Source organism: Trachypithecus francoisi, unplaced genomic scaffold (genome assembly GCF_009764315.1).
Source record: "Trachypithecus francoisi isolate TF-2019V2 unplaced genomic scaffold, Tfra_2.0 Lachesis_group4, whole genome shotgun sequence".
Taxonomy (NCBI): Eukaryota; Metazoa; Chordata; class Mammalia; order Primates; family Cercopithecidae; genus Trachypithecus; species Trachypithecus francoisi.
In genome coordinates this window covers 71,465,934-71,488,540 of record NW_022681469.1, presented here as the reverse complement: position 1 = coordinate 71,488,540, position 22,607 = coordinate 71,465,934, and positions in this window count along the sequence as shown.

The window sequence follows — 22,607 nt, the reverse complement described above, 5'->3', positions numbered from 1 at the left end:
TCTCAAATTCACTTGAATTGCCGAAAGCGGCCAGAGAGATGAGTGTAGCTGAGGCACTTTGAGGGGAGACAGGAGGAAAGGTTTTAGTCCAGACTAAAACGTTTGGGCCAAATTATACAGAAAATAGAAAACTAATGGAAGATCAGTTTCCCCACATAAGCAGGGAATGATTTCAGGGTGGCTGAAAGAGGGCTCTTGAGGCAGGTTGTCATTAGGAAGCTTTAACATTCATCTACACATAAGGGTTACTAGTTAGATGGGTGTTACTTGTACTACATACTAACAAGTCTGATAATTTCACTACCCAGCATGTTGGTGTCTACACATCTTTACCTGCTAAAGCAAAATGACATCTATTTGTCTCAGATACATGTTACTGTTTTTCAAATGTTTATATAAGCAGTACATTCATAAAATGCATATTTGCTTTAACGTATTTCTGATTGCTAGCATTTTTTTAAAGCAACAGGTGCTAAATGCATAATTATGTGAGCATGTGTATGTGTGTTGACTGTAATTTATGACACATTTTGATATTGAAAAGGAGGTTGGGAAGCACAGCTCTCTGAGGTCCTTTGAACCGTTCAGTAAGTGTTCATTTTACACTCTAGCATCCTGGTCCCCAGGCTCCCAGAGACACTTTTTCTCTAGCCTTTCCACTCTGATGCTCATTCCTCTGCTGATGGTATCCTGTGTTTAGGAACTTTATCAAGCCATCTCTCTCCTATCACTCCTGTCTTGGAAAGACTTAACCTGTCTTGTGTTCTATTCTCTCACGTCATTCAAGCTGACTAGGCTGAGTGAAAAGTGAATTTATTCTGATGTGTTAATTACCAAGAAGCGTCATATGTGTTAAGCATCCATCCCTACCATCACTCCAAATCCTTCTCCTTCTCCCCTAAGGGGTTAGGGCACAGAGAATATGGCAGAGCACTCAGTTCCATTTCTCAGAGTAGAAGACACTGTCTTGCTTCAAAAGTTGTTCTACTGAAATTCTTGAACTTGTTTTATATTCCACCTGACAGTGAAGTTTACTACGAAGAGGCTCAGAAGTACAGCCAGAGTTAAAAAGAGAGAGAGAGATGTACCCTAGAACTTAAAGTATAATAATAAAAAGAGAGAGAGAGAGAGAGAGAGAAAATGTCATTCTTACCAGATTATGAAACTGGAAGCAACCAAAGATGTCATCTAGAAATGAGTTAATTTTCTGCAATCTACAATTAAGAATATTGGACCCAGAAATATTAAGGGATGTGCCTCAAGTTAAATGGCCCTATTTGGCTTGAATATCATTAGAAGCTTATTTTAATCCTTCTATGTTCTTTTAAGTAGCTCTAGTTCTTTTTATCTTTTTTTAAAAGTTAGTTTTCTGTGGAAGTTCTCCCTCAATAGAATGTGTAAATAAAAAACCTTATAAAATTTTTTAAAAATCATTTTCTGAGTGTTGTCTTCCAAAGTTTAAAAAAACCAACAAACTTCATTTTCATTTATTATACAAATAAAATATTTAATTTATCAAAACTATGTAATACAGAAGAAGGTACTAAAATCAGAAACAATTCAGAGTTTTAGTCAGTAATAACCAGAGTCATGAAAGGAGGTCTTTTGGAGGAGGTCATGAAGGCAATGGGTAACAAAATATTTGAAGAGAAATATGAGCAGTGTATTTTAACAGAGTATAAAATGTACTATTTTCTCAAGATGTGGGAAAATTTGAGATCCACAGATAAAAATTACTAAGTATGAACTATTATGAACTTGGTAATAAAAATATTTCAGTTAGGTCAAAACTATAAACAACCCAATTCCTCCTTGATACTGCTTTGTCAAGCATCAGACTCAGTCAACTTTTCTTATATCAAAGATCTTGTTTTATCAGGCCTTTCCCAAATCTTCTGAAGTTTCTCCAGACTGCTTATGTCAGGTTGAATGTGGATAATTATCAGGGATAGAGATCCAGTTCCAATTACATATAGTTGACTGTACACAGACACACAGGCAGTTAGGTGAATGCTCCATGTGCAACCTGAAGGATCTTAAGCTTTTAGGTGAGTTGCTTTTTTGCTGGCTTGTGGGTGGCAGACTTGAATTGTCTTTGTTGAAGAATAGAGATTAACATAGGTTAAGACTATATTTTTGAAAACCTACTGTGTATACTTGGTGTTATTTTGCACGTTTCCATACTTTGTGTTGCTTAAACTTTGAGGAAGGTGCTAATTATCTTATCCCTTTTTTTTTTAGCCTTTTTCTTTTTTTTTTGAGGCAGGGTCCCATTCTGTCTCCCAAGCTGGCATGATCATAGGATCATAGTTCGCTGCAGCCTCAAACTCCTGGGCTTGAGCAATCCTCCCACTTAACTTCACTCCTAGTTGGGACTACAGGTATGCACCATCATGCCCATCTAATTTTTTAAATTTTTGTTGAGACAGGGTCTTGCTGTGTTGCCCAGGCTGGTCTCAAACTCCTGGGCTCAAGCTGTCCTCCCACTCAGCCTCCCTATGTTATCTATCTCCTTTTAATAGATGAAGGATCGAAGGCTCAAAGCACTTAAGTAATTTGTGCAAGATCCCATAGCCAGTAAGTGCCAGAATGGGGCTTGTGTCTGACCAAGGTCCATGGACTTCCAGTTAGTAACACTATGTGATTGTGTCCAGTGAAAAAATCACAGAAGAAAATGTGGTTTCTGGGAGCACATCAGATGATTGCTCAGTATTTAACATAGTTTTCTATACCAGGATATATATGCTAGGGGCTTAAATGCTGGGATTCACTGATGTGTTAGACCACCCTCTCCAAAGGTGTTCTGTGAGATAAATTTGTTCAAATAAGTTTGGAAAAAAGGCCATACTCTGTGTCCTTATTGGAGATTCACATTAGCCTAATATAATCTCTGAGAAGTGCTGAGCTGAAGAACCCTTTTAAACTTTTGTCTTATTTAGTATTTCCACATTTGGAATATACATATACAAATACACACTTGGAATACACACATGTATATACATACACATACATAGACACACATATATATTATACTGCATCAATGTTTTGCTTGGCATTAATGCTCTGTGAGATTCAACTTGAAAAATGCTGAATTAGACCTAATATATTTTGAATTTTTATTTTATAAGGTTGGACTCTCACCCCTGTATTACTTTTGAATGTCAGGTGTAGAAAGTAAGAACTTGGCCTGCTATGCTTTGAGTTCCTGACTCTTCTTGAATTCCTAGTGAAGGGAAGTTGATTGGTTAAGGAGCTGATGGTAATAGAGAAAACTCAGACCATACTATTCCCTTCTTTCTGGGTGGCACCACCTAGGAGTCTATTATGTCGTCTTTTTAGAGACACATTAAGTATAACTAACTCTACTAAAGCTTTCAGTGTAGTTCTCTATTTCATTTCTTCTTGAATTTCCAACCCAGAAATTACTACATAAGCTATTTCTTATCTTCCATAACATCTGTATTCTTCTGCAACAATTCTAAAAATGAATGTCTTTTCTTTCTTTGTTTTTTCTTTCTTTCTCATACAAATCTGCTCTCGACATTGGTAAAATAGTTCTTGAATTCATTCACATACAGAAGCTCAATTTGTAGATTCATATATATATATTTCCCTAAAACCACTTATCAAAAGAGATTTTCAGTGTGATCACCTTGACTTTTATCTTATAGGGTACTTACAGCTGATTGATATTAAGATCCTGAACTAACTTATTATTTGAGAGTCAGCCATAATTTGTTATAATTTACATTTTAAACATGGCAAGACTTAAAGATTTAATATAAAGGGGTGGCTCAGTAGTTCTAAATATGAATCATGGATTACTTGTACACAAATCTCACAAAACACATTTTTTATTTTTTAAAAAGGATAATTAATAACCCAAATTTTCTTGTAATTAAAAGATTAAACTATAATAGGAAATTTTGCTAAATACATTACTTAAACATCAGTTTCACAAAAAAAGTGCATATAAAGAGTATTTCATGACTCTGCTTTAATTAGTTCTGTTGTCATGTCATTGTGCAATTGTAAATGGTGTATACTATCTGGGAAAACTTTTGCAAAACATGCAGGCATTTGTATTAGATTTAGAATGTAGTCCTTCTTCGAGTCCCTGGGAAAGAAATATAGATGATTCCTTGTAAATTAAAACCTTATGCCTCATCTGCTTAAAGAGGCCTCTCTGATTGGCTAAGATGTGGGGTGCTGAGTTTGCAATCATTTTGATGCAGAAATGAATTTTAGGAGAATAAGTAAAACTTGTGCGTCTGTAAGTGAACATTTCTATTCTCCCTTCTAGATGATTTGTGTATGGGGGAAATAATGTTATGCATCTGTTAAAATTATAGTCTGATCAAATTGTTTTCTTCTTTTTTGTTTCTTGCTTTAACCTGAAATCTCCTGGCCGCATAAATTGACAGGGAAGTCAATTTAATGTTTCTAAAGTTTGGGTGCAAATATTTCTTAGAATAACATCTTTAGGGTGGGGGGCTGGCAAGATGACCAAATAGGAACAGCTCTGCTCTGCAGCTCCCAGTGAGATCAACGCAGAAGGTGGGTGATTTCTGCATTTCCAGCTGAGGTACTTGGCTCATCTCTTTGGGACTGGTTAGACGGGGGTGCAGACCACAGAGGGCGAGCTGAAGCAGGGTGGGGCATTGCCTCACCCGGGAAGCACAAGGGGTTAGGGAACTCCCTCCCCTAGCCAAGGGAAGCTGTGAAGGACTGCGCCACGAGGAACCATGCATTCTGGCCCAGACACTGTGCTTTTCCTACAATCTTCAGAACCCACACACCAGGAGATTCCCTTGTGTGCCTACTCCACCAGGGGCCTGGGATTCAAGCACAAAACTGGGTGGCTGTTTGAGCAGACACTGAGACACTGAGCTAGCTGCTAGAGGTTTTTTTTTTTTTTTCACACCCCAGTGGCACCTGGAATGCCAGCAAGACAGAACCATTCACTCCCCTGGAAAGGGGGCTGAAGCCAGGAAGCCAAATAGTCTAGCTCAGTGGATTTCACCCCCATGGAGCCCAGCAAGCTAAGATCCACTAGCTTGAAATTCTCACTGCGAGCACAGCAGTCTGAAGTTGATCTGGGATGCTCGAGCTTGGCGGGGGGAGGGGTGTCAGCCATTACTGAGGCTTGAGTAGCAGTTTTTCCCTCACAGTGTAAACAAAGCTGCCTGGAAGTTCGAACTTGGTGGAGCCCAACAAACTCCTCCGAGCTAAAGGAGCATGTTCTAACCCAATGCAAGGAAGCTAAGAACCTTGAAAAAAGGTTACATGAATTGCTAACTAGAATAATCAGTTCAGAGAAGAACATAAATGACATGATGGAGCTGAAAAACACAGCACAAGAACTTCGTGAAGCATACACAAGTATCAATAGCTGAACTGATCAAGAAGAAGAAAGGATAACAGAGACTGAAGATCAACTCAATGAAATAAAGTTAGAAGACAAGATTAGACGAAAAAGAGTGAAGAGAAATGGACAAAGCCTCCAAGAAATATAGAACTATGTGCAAAGACCAAATCTACGTCTGACTGGTGTACCTGAAAGTGATAGGGAGAATGGAACCAAGTTGGAAAACACTCTTCAAGATATAATCCAGAAGGACTTCACCAACCTAGCAAGGCAGGCTAACATTCAAATTCAGGAAATAGAGAGAACACCACAAAGATATTCCTCAAAAAGAGCAACCCCAAGACACATAATCATCAGATTCGCCAAGGTTGAAATGAAGGAAAAAATGTTAAGGGCAGCCAGAGAGAAAGGTCGGGTTACCCACAAAGGGAAGCCCATCAGACTAACAGCGGATCTCTCAGCAGAAAGCTTTCAACCCAGAATGTCATATCCAGCCAAACTAAGCTTCATAAGTGAAGGAGAAATAAAATTATTTACAGACATATGCTCTCAGCAAATGCTGAGAGACTTTTTCACAACAGGCCTGCCTTACAAGAGCTCCTGAAGGAAGCATTAAACATGGACAGGAACAACCAGTACCAGCCACTGTAAAAACATACCAAATTGTAAAGACCATCAACATTATGAAGAAACTGTGTCAACTAATGGGCCAAATAACCAGCTAACATAATGACAGGATCAAATTCACACATAACAATATTAAGCTTAAATGTAAATGGGCTAAATGCTCCAATTAAAAGACACAGACTGGCAAATTGGATAGAGTCAAGACCCATGAGTGTGCTGTTTTCAGGAGAGCCATCTCACAAGCAAAGACACATATAGGCTCAAAATAAAGGAAATGGAAGAATATTTACAAAGCAAATGGAAAGCAAAAAAGTAGAAGGGGTTGCAATCCTAGTCTCTGATAACACAGACTTTAAACCAACAAAGATCAAAAAAGACAAAGAAGAGCATTACATAATGGTAAAGGGATCAATGCAACAAGAAGTGCTAACTATCCTAAATATATATGTACCCAATACCAGAGCATTGAGATTCATAAAGAAAATTCTTAGAGACCTACAAAGAGACTTAGACTCCCAGACAATAATAGTGGGAGACTTTAACACCCCACTGTCAATATTAGATTAATGAGACAGAAAATTAGCAAGGATATTCGGACATGAACTCAGCTCTGGACTAAGTGGACCTAATAGACATTTACAGAACTTTCCACCCTAAATCAACAGAATATACATTCTTCTCAGCACCACATCACACTTATTCTAAAATTGACCACATAACTGGAAGTAACACACTCCTTAGCAAATGCAAAATAATGGAAATCATAACAAACAATCTCTCAGACCACAATCAAATTAGAACTCAGGACGAAGAAATTCACTCAAAACCACACAACTACATAAAAACTAAACAACCTGCTCCTAAATGACTATGGGTAAATAACAAAATTAAGGCAGAAATAAATAAGTTCTTTGAAAACAATGAGAACAAAGATACAATGTACCAGAATCTCTGGGACAGAGCTAAAACAGTGTTTAGAAGGAAATTTATAGCACTAACTGCCCACAGGAGAAAGCAGGAAAGATCTAAAATTGACACCCTACCATCACAATTAAAAGAACTAGAGAAGCAAGAGCAAACAAATTCAAAAGATAGCAGAAGACAAGAAATAACTAAAATCAGAGCAGTGCCGAAAGAGATAGAGACACGGAAAACCCTTCAAAAACTCAATGAATCCAGGAGCTGGTTTTTTGAAAAGATTAACAAAATACATAGACCACTAGCCAGACTAGTAAAGAAGAAAGAAAGAATCAAATAGACACAATAAAAACTGTTAAAGGAGATACCACCATTGACCCCAGAGAAATACAAACTACCATTAGAGAATACTATAAACACCTCTACACAAAAAATCTAGAAAATCTAAAAGAAATGGATAAATTCCTGGACACATACACCCTCCCAAGACTAAACCAGGAAGTAGTTGAATCCCTGAATAGGCCAGTAAGAAGTTTTGAAATTGAGGCAGTAATTAATAGCCTACCAACCAAAAAGAAGAAACCCAGGACCAAACAGATTCATAGCTGAATTCTACCAGAGGTACAAAGAGGAGCTGGTACCAGTCCTTCTGAAACTATTCCAAACAATAGAAAAAGAGAGAATCCTCCCTAACTCATTTTATGAGGCCAGCATCATCCTGATACCAAAACCTGGCAGAGACACACACACACAAAAAAAATTTCAGGCCAATATGCCTGATAAATATCAATGCGAAAATTCTCAATAAAATATTGGCAAAGTGAACCCAGCAGCACATCAAAAAGGTTACCCACCATGATCAAGTTGGCTTCATCCCTGGGATGCAAAGCTGGTTCAACAAACGCAAATCAATAAACATAGTCCATCACGCAAACAGAACCAATGACAAAAACTGCATGATTATCTCATTAGATGCAAAAGAGGCCTTTGTTGAATTCAACACCCCTTCATGCTGAAAACCTCAATAAACCAGGTATCGATAGAACATATCTCAAAATAATAAGAGCTATTTATGACAAACCCACAGTCAATAGCATACTGAATGGGCAAATGCTGGAAGCATTCCCTTTGAAAACCAGCACAAGACAAGGATGCCCTCTCTCACCACTCCTATTCAACATAGTATTGGAAGTTCTGGCCAGGGCAATCAGGCAAGAGAAAAAAATAAAGAGTATTCAAATAGCAAGAGAGGAAGTCAAATGGTCTCTGTTTGCAAATAACATGATTGTATATTTAGAAAACCCCATCGTCTCAGCCCAAAATCTCCTTAAGCTAATAAGCAACTTCAGCAAAGTCTCAAGATACAAAATCAATGTGCAAAAATCACAAACATTCCTGTACACCAATAATAGACAAACACAGAGCCAAATCATGAGTGAACTCCCATTCATAATTGCTACAAAGAGAATAAAATACCTAGGAATACAACTTACAAGGGATGTGAAGGACCTCTTCAAGGAGAACTACAACCACTGCTCAAGGAAATAAGAGAGGACACAAACAAATGGAAAAACATTCTATGCTCATGGATAGAAGAATCAATATCATGAAAATGGCCAAAGTGCCCAAGGTAATTTATAGATTCAGTGCTATCTCCATTAAGCTACCACTGACTTTCTTCACAAAATTAGAAAAAACTACTTTAAATTTCATATAGAGCCAAAACAGAGCCTGTATAGCCAAGACAATCCTAAGCAAAAAGAACAAAGGTGGATACATCATGCTATCTGACTTCAAACTACACTGACAAGGCTACAGTAACCAAACAGCTTGGCACTGGTTCCAAAATAGATATATATACCAATGGAACAGAACAGTGACCTCAGAAATAATGCCACATGTCTACAACCATCTGATCTTTGACAAACCTGACAAAAAGAGGCAATGGGGAAAGGATTCTCTATTTAGTAAATGGTGTTGGGAAAACTAGCTAGCCATATTCAGAAAACTGAATCTGGACCCCTTCCTTACACCTTTTACAAAAATTAACTCAAGATGGATTAAATAGTTAAAACTATAAAAACCCTAGAAGAAAATCTAGGCAATAACATTCAGGACATACACATGGGCGAAAACTTCATGACTAAAACACCAGAATCGACGGCAACAAAAGCCAAAATTGACAAATGGGATCTAATTAAACTAAAGAGTTTCTGCACAGCAAAAGAAACTATCATCAGAATGAACAGGAAATCTATGGAACGGGAGAAAATTTTTGCAATCTATTCCATCTGACAAAGGGCATATCCAGAATCTACAAAGAACTTAAACAAATTTACAAGAGAAAAGCAAACACCACCACCAAAAATTGGATGAAGGATATGAACAGACACTTCTCAAAAGAAGACATTTATGCGGCCAACAAACATATGAAAAAAAAGCTCATCATCACTGGACATTAGAGAAATGCAAATCAAAACCACAATGTGATGCCATCTCACACCAGTTGGAATGGTGATCATTAAAATGTCAGGAAGCAACAGATGCTGGAGAGGATGTGGAGAAATAGGAACGCTTTTACACTGTTGGTAGGAGGGTAAATTAGTTCAACCATTGTGGAAGACAGTGTGGCAATTCCTCAGAGATCTAGAACCAGAAATACCATTTGACCCAGCAATCCCATTACTGGGTACATACCCAAAGAATTATAAATAATTCTGTTATAAAGACACATGCACATGTATGTTTATTGCAGCACTGTTACAATAGCAAAGACTTGGAACCAACCCACATGCCCATCAATGATAGACTGGATAAAGAAATTGTGGTACATATTCACCACGGAATACTATGCAGCCATAAAAAAGGATGAGTTCAATGTCCTTTGCAGGGTCATGAATGAAGCTGGTAACCATCATTCTCAGCGACCTAACACAGGAACAGAAAACCAAACACCGCATGTTCTCACTCATAAGTGGGAGTTGAACAATGAGAACACATGGACACAGGGAGGGGAACATCACACACCAGCACCTGTCAGGGGGTGGGGGCCTAGCATTAGGCTAGGAGGGATAGCATTAGGAGAAATACCTAATGTAGATGACAGGTTGATGGGTGCAGCAAACCACCATGGCACATGTATATTTATGTAACAAACCTGCACGTTCTGCACGTGAATCCCAGACCTTAAAGTGTAATAATAATAATAAAAATCTTTGGAATTATGATTACGAACAAATGAGCTGGGTGCTATTATTCATTCCTGTATCCCAGCACTTCGGGAGGGCAAGATGGGAGAATCACCTCAAGTCAGGAGTTCAAGACTAGCCTGGGCAACATAGATCCTGTCTCTACAAAAAGAAATTAAAAATTAGTTGGATGTGGTGGCACATGCCTATAGTTCCAGATGCTTGGTAGGTTGAGGCTGGAGCTTTGCTTGAACTCAAAAGTTTGAGGCTACAGTGAGCTGTGATTACACCACTGCACTCCAGCCTGGGTGACAAAGCGAGACCCTGCCTCAAAAAAGAACAAATGGGACATGTACCCAGGTATTTCTGCTTCAGATATGACAATAATTTTTTGGCCAGGATAAAAAAAAGCACTCAGCTGTTTGTACTTTATTAGAAATCTAGCTGAAAAGATCCTTATGCTGTTTTAAAAAATAAGAAAATTTCCTGTGTGGAAGTTGCCATCATATCATAGTACCTGATTTAATCTTCACAACTCTGGTGCAGGTTGCAGGATAGTCACCCTCATTCACGATACAGAAATGGAGTCTTAGGAAGGTGACTTGCTCACACAGCCTGTCAATGGATGAAAGAGGATTCACATGCGGTTACCACATGTATGAACACAGCCACGTGCCAAGGGAAACAAGATCCCTTCCAGAAGTTCTGTAATCTAATTAAATCAAGGTCATTAGGAAATACAAAATTCTTCTATGGACCTATCTCTAAGACAGCCATTTGGATCTTTTAGTGTGAAAGACATCAAACCCCATACAGGCAATGACAGAAGGCCATTTCTTACACCTAACCATGACAAAAACTAGGTTGCATGGTGAATCCTTCTTAGATCAGGGAAGGTGTTTATGTAGGGAGGTAAAACCATAAATTCAATATGTAGCTTTCCTGTGATTTGAGTTGAATCAGGGGTAGAACTTTAGGGGATGTACTCAGCATTTTCACATTTATTTCTGCATCCAAAGAAAGGCCTGAATATTGGCGTATTCTTTGGTGCTGGGTAAAAGGCATCGTTGTGTCTTTTATCATGGCACGTTTTTCTTGCTCTGCTGAACCTCAGTTTCCTCATTTATGAAATGAAACTGATAACCTAATGGGTAGTGTTTATCTTGCTGTCTTTAATATACTGTAATTCTGATCACAACAAAGAGGTATGTGTGTTTATATTTAAAAGTCAGAATATTAATGAACAGGCAAGTACATTTGTTAAAACTGCCCCAGCACATTGATTTTAGGAATCTCTGCATTATTGATCTGATAGGATGAAATGCAATTGGGATCCATTTAAACCAAGGGCTTTTATTTTCAGCTTTCATTTCTCGGTTCTCTCAAGAACAGAAGCAAGGGGAATCTCTGTCTACATGGGCCAGTGTGCTTTCCCTTAGGCCTTTTCAGACTGTGGAGATCATATGGCATTCTGTTTGCTGCAGGTCCTGCAGATTAACATGGAACTTTTAGCTTCGAAAGTGAACTTTGCAATGATTAGACACTATATATGTGTTTGAAAAATGTGCACATAGATCAAGATTGGATCTGGTGATTTTGATATGGTTAAATTTTCCCTTTTATCCCATTCTTACCACTATATCCATTATTTCTGAAATGTTCCATATTCCTATTGTTGTGCATCAAACCAACCCAAATTTAGTAGCATAAAATTATAACCATTCTATTATGCTTATGATTCATGGGGCCAGGTATGTGTCCAGAGTCAGTGGGAATGACTTGTCTGTACTCCACAGTCTGAGAACTCAGCTGGGAGGACTCCGACAGCTGATGGGGAGTGGGGGTAACTAGAGCAGTTGAGGGCTGAAATAGCTGGGGCTGGAAGATCCACTTCCGGATGGCTGGACTCTGATGGGACTGTAAGCCAGAGTGCTTACTAGTGGCCTCTCCAGCGTGGAAGCCTTAGGGTAGTTGAGGGCTCTTTTCCTAGTGGCTCGGTGTTTCAACAAACAAGGCACAAGCTGTGTGTTCTTTTATGACTGATCCTTGGACATTACGTAGTGCCACTTCCAATAGATTCTAATGATCAAAGCAGTCACAATCCTGACCAGATGCGAGTGGAGGGCACAGGCACTGCCTCAAGGGGAACAGTGTCAGAGAATTTGTAGCAGCTTTTAAAACTGCCGCACAAAGAAAGCTGAGTTTATGCAATAATTTTCTATTATCAAAGTTAAAGATAGCTGGAGTAATAACATTTATTAAACACCTACTATGTGCTTGTTAATCAGTTTTATGAGGGATGTCCTATTATTATCTCCATCTCACTGAAGAGGAAAATGAGGTGTACAGAGGTTAAGGAACTGGTCACATCCTAATGAACATGAGAATGGAGATTTGAACCAAGGCTGTCTGACTACAGCATGTAGGAGCTTAGCCACTGGCCTATAGAATTCCCCTTCAGCTAACTAGAGTAAGGCCTTTTAAGAACTATTAAACAAACATTTTAAAGCTATAGGCACTCACCAAATATTAAGACATATTTTGAATAAAATCGTTACTAAAATTGACTTGGTGGTCTTGAACCCATGGCAATTGACAAAAATGTCTCATCTCTGCATAGACACCTATATATTGGCAGAGTATTTTCCTGACAGGATTGGGCAAGCTTGAACTGGCAGAGCGGGAGCCCTCCCCACGAAGAATGAGGTGAGTCACTAGGCCTGAGAGTTACTGGATCGTGACTGTTGGGAAATCAGACATTCATCCTTGGCTCTTTTTTTTTTTTTTTTTCTTTAAGAGAGACAGGGTCTCATGGTCTCGTTCTGTCACCCAGCCTGGAGTGCAGTGGTGTGATCATAGCCCACTGCAGCCTCCAACTGCTGGGCTCAAGCAATCCTCTGGCTTTGGCCAGAGAGTAGCTAGGACTATAAGCACACACAAACATTTGGCTAATTTTTATAAAATTTTGTAAAGACAGGATCTTGCTATGTTGCCCAGGCTGGTCTTGAAATCCTGGCCCAAAGAGATCATCCTGTCTCAGCCTCCCAAAGTGCTGGGATTATAGGTGTGAGCCACTGTGCCTGCCCTAGCCTGTCCTTGACTCTTAGTTGGATATCATTCCATAGTTTAGAAATGATTTTTCATCCACAATTTGGCTCTTATCAAGACATATTCTAATGTAAAGTTGTTTCACCTTTCAGGACAATTAGAAAGTAGATAGCTAAAACATAAAAAAGACAAAGTTCTCATTTCCTGAAGTCAAATTTCACACATCAGACCAAGTTATCTGGTGGGCTCATGTGCTACAAAAAATATAAAATTACAAAGAGACTCACTTCTCTGATGAATTAAAAACCTGTGTCCTGCAGGAGCCCTGCTTTTTACTAAAATACCTCAGCATGCAGCTGAGAGTGTAACCCTTGGGATGCCAGCCATGAAGTGTTAACGGCTTGGAGAGGAGGGGCCCACCCCGGAGCTCTGTGACTTTAGAATCAATTTGGATACTGAAATGTTATCTCTGCCAGCCCTGTTTCCAGTTTGCCTCATACGTGGGGACTGGTGAAGACAGGAAATGGGATTTCCCCTATCCCCTCACTCCCATCCACCCACTAGGAGCTCTCCCAGCTGAAAATGGCTGTCATGGCTGCTCTGTCCTTACACAGCAACGACCAGAGGCTACATCAGGGTTGTTCCTGCTGCACAGTTGCCCTCTCAGAAATGGGTCTATAATGGGCCACACAGTCCTGCAGTGTCCTGTGCTTCCCAGAGCATCTTCCCCTCCTGCCCGGACTCAATTTTGAGAGATTTTCCTGTCCATGGTGAGAAAGCTCCTTCAGCCAGTCTTGGCATTCAAATGTAGACAAGGTCTTTGTACTTTACTCCTTCTCCCACAAAATAATATAGGATATTTTCCAAAAGTTGAGCTAAGAGACTACCCGAGCAATTCAATCAAAGGTTTCAATTCAAAGCATTTCTCACCAATATGAACTCCAAATCCACGATGGTCCCTTAAACCTCCCATCCAGCCAAAGTGAAGTCATTCTTTCCCAGGCACTTCCCAAAGAGTTGCATCAGTCTTTTATTTCCATTGATTCATTCATTCAACAAATATTTGTTAAGTGCTGACCGTGTGCCAGGCACTCTGCTTGGTACTCAAGATGCAACACCAAATGAGGCAGACACCTTCCCTGTCCTCACAGAATTTTCATTCTAGCTCCAAGAAAGGACACAGAGCAAATGCTTAAACCATTCATTCAATCATGCATGCATATGTGAGTTCATGCCAGTTGGTATAAATTGTATTAAGTCTTTTGGTCGGGAGTTATAGACAACTCTGGATAACTTCATGAAAGAAATGAATCCATGGGAGAGACATGGAGAAGTCTAACAGGATCCAAGGAAGAGATAAACAAGGGCAGGAACCAAATTAGCTCTACCTGTTTGGCAACAGTTTATGAATCTTCCTTCCATTATGTTTCATTAGTGTGATTTAGCTATCAACAACTGTAATTATATCAGTTAAAAAGGGAATGTCATTGGCTCACCCTGCTTTTAGTGTCTGCCTTTGGACTAACTGGACTGAGCTAGGGATGTTGGTGTTAGAGGACAGACATAGTTGTTGAAGGCCACCCCTGGGCAACAGGTGAAGGCCCCAGAAAAGATATCAGGCAGTTTCTGTAAAATTATCTGTACAACAGAGGTAGGAATTGTCCCAAGAGCATCTGACTTAATTTTGGGAAGGGAATGGGATCAAAGAAAGTTTCACTGTGGTTGAGAAATATAATCCCATCACCTGAAGGATGAAGGAGTTAGCTAAGTCAAAATGAAAAAATCATGGGAAGGAGAGAGTGGGACATAATGATATATAGAAATGGTATCTGCAAAAACAGAGGCAAGAAAATACAAGACATATTTGAGGACTAGTGAGAAGGCTGAATTACAGCCAACAGGGCATTTTCACTCTGGTGGATTGGAGGACTTATCTCAAGCCCTACATCCTTTTTATCAGCTTTCTTGGGAAGTCAGTGGGACTCCTGGTGGCCAGCAAGGAGTTTCTGGGTGGGGCATCCAGAGCAGGCTCTTCTCTAGTGTTAGTAATAATGCTAGTTGACACCTCTGATTAATGGTTGTTTTCGCCTTCCAGAAATACTCATCTTTTTTTGCAGAAACATGTTGGCTTTTCTTTTTGAAAAAAAAAAAAAAGTTGATTAAAATTCACTTCACCCACTTTCTCTAGATTTCATAGATATGCCACCTGATCTTTGTATCTATAAAACAGACCTATATAAATTCTAACTGAATTTTAAATAGTTTTTAAAGCAGGTCTTGAATTTTAAAATTCTATAAAGTATTTTTCTATTAACCTAAGGCCAGAAATTGAGCTGTTTTGTTCTTTTGGAGAAACAGTTAACTATTAAAAGCTGCATAAGATGAGATTTTGACCCAGATTTATTAACTTCATGAAATAATTCCAAATAATATTGTGATAACTTGTAGTGATTTGAGCTGAGCAAATGTGGAGGTCTGTGGTGGATTGAAGATGGCTGCAAATTCCTTGCCATTCCTCTCAACAAGATACGGGGTTTATTTCCCCACCCGTTGTATCTGGGTTGGTCTTTGAGTACTAGTAGAATGAGGAAAGAGTGATACCGTGCTGGCTCCAGGCCTACGACTTCAAACGTCAGGCAGCTGCCATGTTTGTGCTCTGCCAGCTGCCATGCTGTCAAGCAGCTCCAGTAGACTACTGAACCATGAGAAGGCATGGAAAGGTTCTGGAGGTTGAGGCACCATCTTGTGAGCACCAGCGCCAGCCAAGCTCCCCACTGAGTGCAGTTCCTGAGTGATCTCAGCTACACCCTGTGGAGCAGAACTGCCCGGCTGAGCCAAGTCAACTCACAGAGTTGTAAGACATAATAAATTTCTGTTGTTTTAAGCTATTCAGTTTTGGTATGGTTGGTTATACAGCAATAGATACTGAAGTTGGTTCCATGTGGATTTCTTTTCCATTTCTTTAGGAGAAAGTGGATTTCTTGGTCTTTTGCTTACTTGTTTATTTTGGTTCTTAGTATTTTTTATTTTACTAATACTTAAAAAACTGTTTTATTAACAATTTATACCAAAAATCAATAGCAAAATAATTAATCTTTCTTACTTTTCAGTCACCCAGCTTCACTCCCAGATGCAACCACTTTTGGTAGTTTCTTAGGTATAAGAACAAACTTATAAGCACAAACATATGTATTGTCTTTTTTTCATTCCTTTCTTTTTACATCCAGATGGAAAGTTACTTTACATGTGGTTTTATACCTCCCTCTCATCATTTACCAATGTATTGTGGAAACAGTTAACACCAATACTCAACACCCTGAAAGCCCCCTCTTTTATAATGACTATATATATTCTACTACATGATATAATATAATTTAACCAGTCTCCTATTCATTGGCATTTGCTTCTGATCATTTATTAAAAATAAAGCTGCAATAAATATCCTTGTAACTATATCATTTCGCATATGTGCATGTACATGCAAATATTCCTAGAAATGAAATTGTTAAGCCAAAAGGTATGTACATTTTACATTTGATAGGTGATATCAAATTAACCTCCATGTAAGTGGTATCAAATTATGCTCTTACCAGCAAAAGGTGAGAATGTCCATATCTCTACACATTGAATAACACATCTAGATCAAATTCTTCTACTGTTTGTTATGTTCTATGGTTGATTAGCTAAGATTTTCCAATAATTATAATTTTACTTCTTTTCCTTTGCAGTTTTGTATTTTATTTCTTTCTCTTGTCTAATTATAGTGGCTTGTACTTTCAGAATAATATTAAATAATACTGGAATTGTCCTATTCTTTTCTTTCTTTTTTTTTTTTTTGAGACGGGGTCTTGCGCTGTCACTCAGGCTGGAATGCAGTGGAACTATCAGGGCTCACTGCAGCCTGACCTCCCAGGCTCAAGCAGTTCTCCCACCTCAGCCTCTTGAGTAGCTGGGACTACAGGCATGTTCTACCATTTTTGGTTATTATTATTTTTTTTTTTTGGTAGGTGTGGGGCCTCGCCATGTTGCCCAGGCTGGTCTGGAACTCCTGGGCTCAAGCCGTCCTCCTGCCATGGTCTCCCAGAGTGTTGGAATTAGATTACAGGCATGAGCCACTGCACCTGGCCAACTGTCCTATTCTTCCTCGAATGAGAGCACTTCTACTGTTTTCCCATTAAGAATAAACCTGAGAAAAAAAATAAAGCTGACATTTGCGATAAGACATTTATTTTATCATTTTAAAGAAACAGTGTCCATCTATTCCAATCTTTGAGAGCTGTTATCAAGAAAGGATATTACATTTTTTCAAATTTCAACATCTATGGAATAGTCATATGAGTTTTGTTTCCTTCAATCCATGAATATGGTGAGTTACATTAATAGGTTTCCTGATGTCGGAGTATACTTACATTCTTAGAGTAATCCTCGTATACTTGGTCATGGTATATTAATCTTGATATTTTTCTGGTTCCTCGTTGCTCAAATTTTTATTTAGTATCTATCTATCTATCTATCATCTATCTATCTATCTATCTATCTATCTATCTATCTATCTATTGAGACAGAGTCTCGCTCTGTCACCCAGGCTGGAGTGCAATGGTGTGATCTCAGCTCACCACAGTCTCGCCTTCTGCGTTCAAGTGATTCTCGTGCCTCAGTCTCCCAAGTGTCTGGGACTACAGGCATGTGCCACCATGCCTGGCTAATTTTTGTATTTTTTGTAGAGACGGAGTTTCACCATGCTGCTGGTCTCGAACTCCTGGCCTTAAGTGATCCTCCCACTTTGGCCTCCCAGAGTGCTGGGATTACAGGTGTGAGCCACCACACCCGGCCTGCATTTTAATTTATAAATGAAATTGGTCAGTGGTTTTACAGGATACTTGATAGGAAACAGTCTATCAGACACCAAAGTAATAAAAGCACGAGTGGGTAAATCACCAAATGAGAAATTCTAGACAACAGAGAGAATGCTGAGGAGAAGGGAGGAGGCCACCTCTCCTATGAAAGAGGGTCTGGGGCAGACAATCCAGGAGATTCTGAGGAAGCAGGGAGGAAAAACCAAACAGATGCACATCAGACAACTGAGTCCCTGTCAACTGGAGGTAAAGATCTTATGCAGAGGAAGGGCGAAGTCAGTGCTTGGAATACTGACCCATTACCCATTAGTGAAATATTGAATCACATGTGTAAAAATAGGCAGACTAAGTATCAAAATATTTTAAATCACAAAAAGTAATTCACTGCAATTGTTCCAGTGACTGGGAGAGAAAAACAAATTTTCTATAGAAAACATGTAATAGAGAAAGTAAAAGCAGATTTGACCTCCTCACTACATTACTCATCCCAGCAAATTGTCTTTTCATTCCTTCTTTAGTGGAATGAATTCTTCAGTACAGTGTCTGAAATGGAGGAGGGACACATTTCTGGAATAAGGGAGATGGCTTTTCTCAGGACTAGAGCTCCCCTTCATTCAGGCAGTGGGCAGTGTCTGGGCAAACAAGCAAGTACACGTCCCAGGTTTGGTAGAAGTGGCCATCTGGAAACCCTTCTCCTTTCCATGACCCTGAAAAATCTGTTTTATGTTCTCTCACCGAGTAAGGGAGCTGAAGCTGGAAATCATTAAATGTTCTCAAGTGTCCTGAATGTCTGCAACCCTGAGGACGAATCACTCTGACTTATTTGTTTAAATGTCTGATTTTAGCAGTGATATCACCAGAAACTATTAAGCTTAATATGAGGTGAGATAATTTACAGAGCTTATTAATACATGTGACACTGGCCATACTCTGCTCCCGCAGCTCATTAGCTGGGTGACTTTGGACAAGTTTATTCAGTGACGCCAAGCCTCAGTTTTCTCATCTGTAAAATGGCTATTATAAAAATAGCTTCCCTGATTACTTCACTGGGGTGTTGTGTAAGGATCAAATGAGATAATAAATGTGTATAGCACTTTGAAAGCAAACATAATGTCTATTGCATACATCACTTGTGAAAAACCTCTTTGCTTACTATAACAACTCATCCCAATTCTGGAGCAAATTGGTGGGAGAATTTTACTCTTTTTCTTTTTCCAAAGCACAAACGAAGAAAGGATTTCTGTTCTTCTATACTTTTGAGAGGTGCCTTGTTGACTCTGAATGAGATGGGTTGAGTCGCTGAGCCTCTGATGCCCTTTTCCGACACCTTTTCCACTCACTCTGCTAGAATATCAGCTAGCCATCACCTAGATTATAAATACAATCAGAGGGGGCAGGATCATTGGCCTATATAGGAGGATTCCACCTGAAATAGGGTTAGGAAGCTAACCACTGACATAGGAAAAAGAAAAAAAACTTTGGCTTGAGTAAATGAGAAACAGAACATTTGCAACAAATAACTATTATAAGCCTAATGACTGCAGAATGCTCTCATCAAAAGAATCAGACTGTGTGGATTCAAATCCCCACTCTGCCACTTGCCAGCTGTTGGATTTTAGGCAAGTTACTAACTTCTCTGTGCTTAATTTTCCTTACCTGTCAATGAGTAGTATAATGGCACCTCCTTCGTAGAGTCATTATGAGGATTAAATATGTTAATATTTAGAGAGCACTTTGAACAGTGCCTGGTGCATGCAAGTGCTACATTAAGATATATTATGTTACCTGTCAGATGGTATATAGTATGTCAGCCTCTGGAATTAAATCTCAATGTTCGTTTGCTAATTAGAGAAGGTGCATGCCATTGATGCCACACTGAATACAAGATTTAAAGAGTCTATGAGTTTACAGACCTAAATGTAAGTATTTTCAGAGACATTTTAAGCATTTAGCATTAAACCCCCACACAAACACATTACAAATACTTCCTTTAGACAACAACAAACCAGGTTTAAGATCTCTGATTTCAGATTAGGTAATCCATTTAGCCTCTTCACGCCTCAGCTGCTCTCTCTGTAGAAATGCAATAAAAAAGCTTGCTTCACAAGGGTGTCATGAAGATGAAAATGAGATAACGTTTTTAAAACTCTAGTGCTTGCCAGGAGAGGCGCCACCTAAATGCAGATTGTAATTATTAACATTGTCTCATATCCTACTGGAGACTGGTTTGAATGTCATTATCTTATAAAATGACTAAAGCCAATCTTAGAAATCGCAATGTTGTGGGGCTTGGATAGTCAGGAGCATACTGGCAGACAGTTTCCTGCATAAAAGCAGTTGAGAAGGCGCTACCAGACTCTGCTGTGATAAAACTCACTTGTGACACTACCTAGAGTCCCCTAGGGTAGAGTCTGAGAGATCTTAGGCACTTTGCAAATATAGCTCTCCAAGGCTTACCCTTTGTGACTCACTAGCATTACCAAGACCATAGGAATCTGGAGCAGGAAGATTTGGAGCGTTTCCTACTTGAAGTTCATTAGTGACATTGACTTTCAAAGCTCTTTAGAGGAGTTTAAAATGTTGGAGAACTCAATGACATTAATTCTGTCCTGCCTGTTCTAGGTTTACATGGGATAGACAGTAGCTGACAAATGTTCAATAAGTAAATTAATAAACTGAGAGAGGCAGAAAATTTTTCTATGAAGTTTTACTATAGTTTCTAGTGGGGCAGAATATACCAAAAGGGGAGAATCAAAAAATTGGTGATAAGCAAGGTGATTTTAGGCGGCACATAGATGCGTATTCTATACACACACAGACATCCATATATACACATATATGTATGTATTTACACACATATACACATATATATGTGTGTATATATAAGTGTGTGTGTGTGTGTTAGGTGTATAAAAGTTAAATATAGGACATGAAATCTGTGGATTTATGGATATTATTGCTTAGGACAAAGATAAAATTGATAGTTGAGGGCCAGGAGCAGTGACGCACGCCTGTAATCCCAGCACTTTGGTAGGCCAAGGCAGGCAGAACACCTGAGATCTAGAGTTTAAGACCAGCCTGGCCAACATGGTGAAACCCCATCTCTACTAAAAATACAAAAAAATAGCTGGGTGTCATGGCGCATGCCTTAATCCCAGCTACTTGGGAGGCTGAGGCAGGACAATCGCTTGAACCTGGGAGGCGGGTTGCAGTGAGCTGAAATCGTGCCACTGCGCTCCAGCCTGGGCAACAGAGCAAGGCTCTGTCTCCACTAAAGACAAAAAAAAAAATTCGTAGTTGAGGCTGGGTGCAGTGGCTCACACCTGTAATCCCAGCACTTTGGGAGGCTGAGGAGACCTCAAAAAAAAGTGTTAGTATCACCTGAGGTCAGGAGTTTGAGACCAGCCTGGCCAACATGATGAAATCCTGTCTCTACTAAAAATTTAAAAATTAGCCGGAAATGGTGGCACCCACCTGTAATCCCAGCTACTTGGGTGGGTGACTGAGGCAGGATTGCTTGAACCCAGGAAGCAGAGGTTGCAGTGAGCCGAGATTGCACCACTGCACTCTAGCCCGGGCAAGTAAGACTCTGCCTCAAACAAACAAACAAACAAACAAAAAAACAGAAACAACAAAAGACAAAATTGGTAGTTGAAAAAGATGGTTGATAGTGAGGAAAAGAACGTATTTGACTTAAAGAAAAAGTAATTAATAGTAATAGAAAATAATGCTGTTTTTAAAGCAAAAAATCTCAACTAAAGTTAAGGAAACACCATGTTAGAAGAAAGATGAAAGCCTCCGTTCCTTGTTTTAAAATTTCTGAGTATGGGATTTAGCTCCCAGGGCAGAATTTAGAGAACAATGATTTCTTCCATCTGGATTGATCACCACTGTTTGTAAAGCACTTTTACATGCTTTCACTTATTTTCAGGTCAGACATAATTGTTTCCGTTTAATACACGAGGAAACAGACTCAGTGTCCTTGAAAAGTTGCGCAATAGCAAGCTGGCAACTGAATAAAAATCTGCATATGTTGTAATACTGTTTAGGGAAAAGAATCATATGCTAAGTGATTTTTACAAAGTAGAGAGCTATTTACTGAAACCAGCAGTCCTTTATTTAACTCCTTGGAAACCCACATTTCTAATGGTGGTCCTGTTTATCCAGAGTCTTTCATCTGCCTTCTGCTGAGTGTTGTGCTGAATATTGAGGCCTCAGTGGGGATCATCTGATCTGTTCTTTCCAGGGCCAAAATCCAGACAGAAGTAACACACTGCTAGCTCAGTTAGGCCTCCAGTCACGTGTTGCTTGAAGAGTAGGGTGTTAAAATTGTTTAAAAATCTATTGTTAGAAGCTAGGCACAGTGGCTCATGCCTGTGATCCCAGCACTTTATGAGGCCAGGCCAGGAGGATTGCTTGAACCCAGGAGTTTAAGACAGGCTGGGCAACATAGCAAGACCCTGTCTCCACAAAAAGATAAAATAAATAAAAATAAGCTGGGTGTGGTTCCACACAGCTGTAGTTCTACCTACTCAGGAGGCTGAGGTGGGAGGATCGATTGAACTCAGGAGTTTGAGGCTGTAGTGAGCTATGACTGTGCCA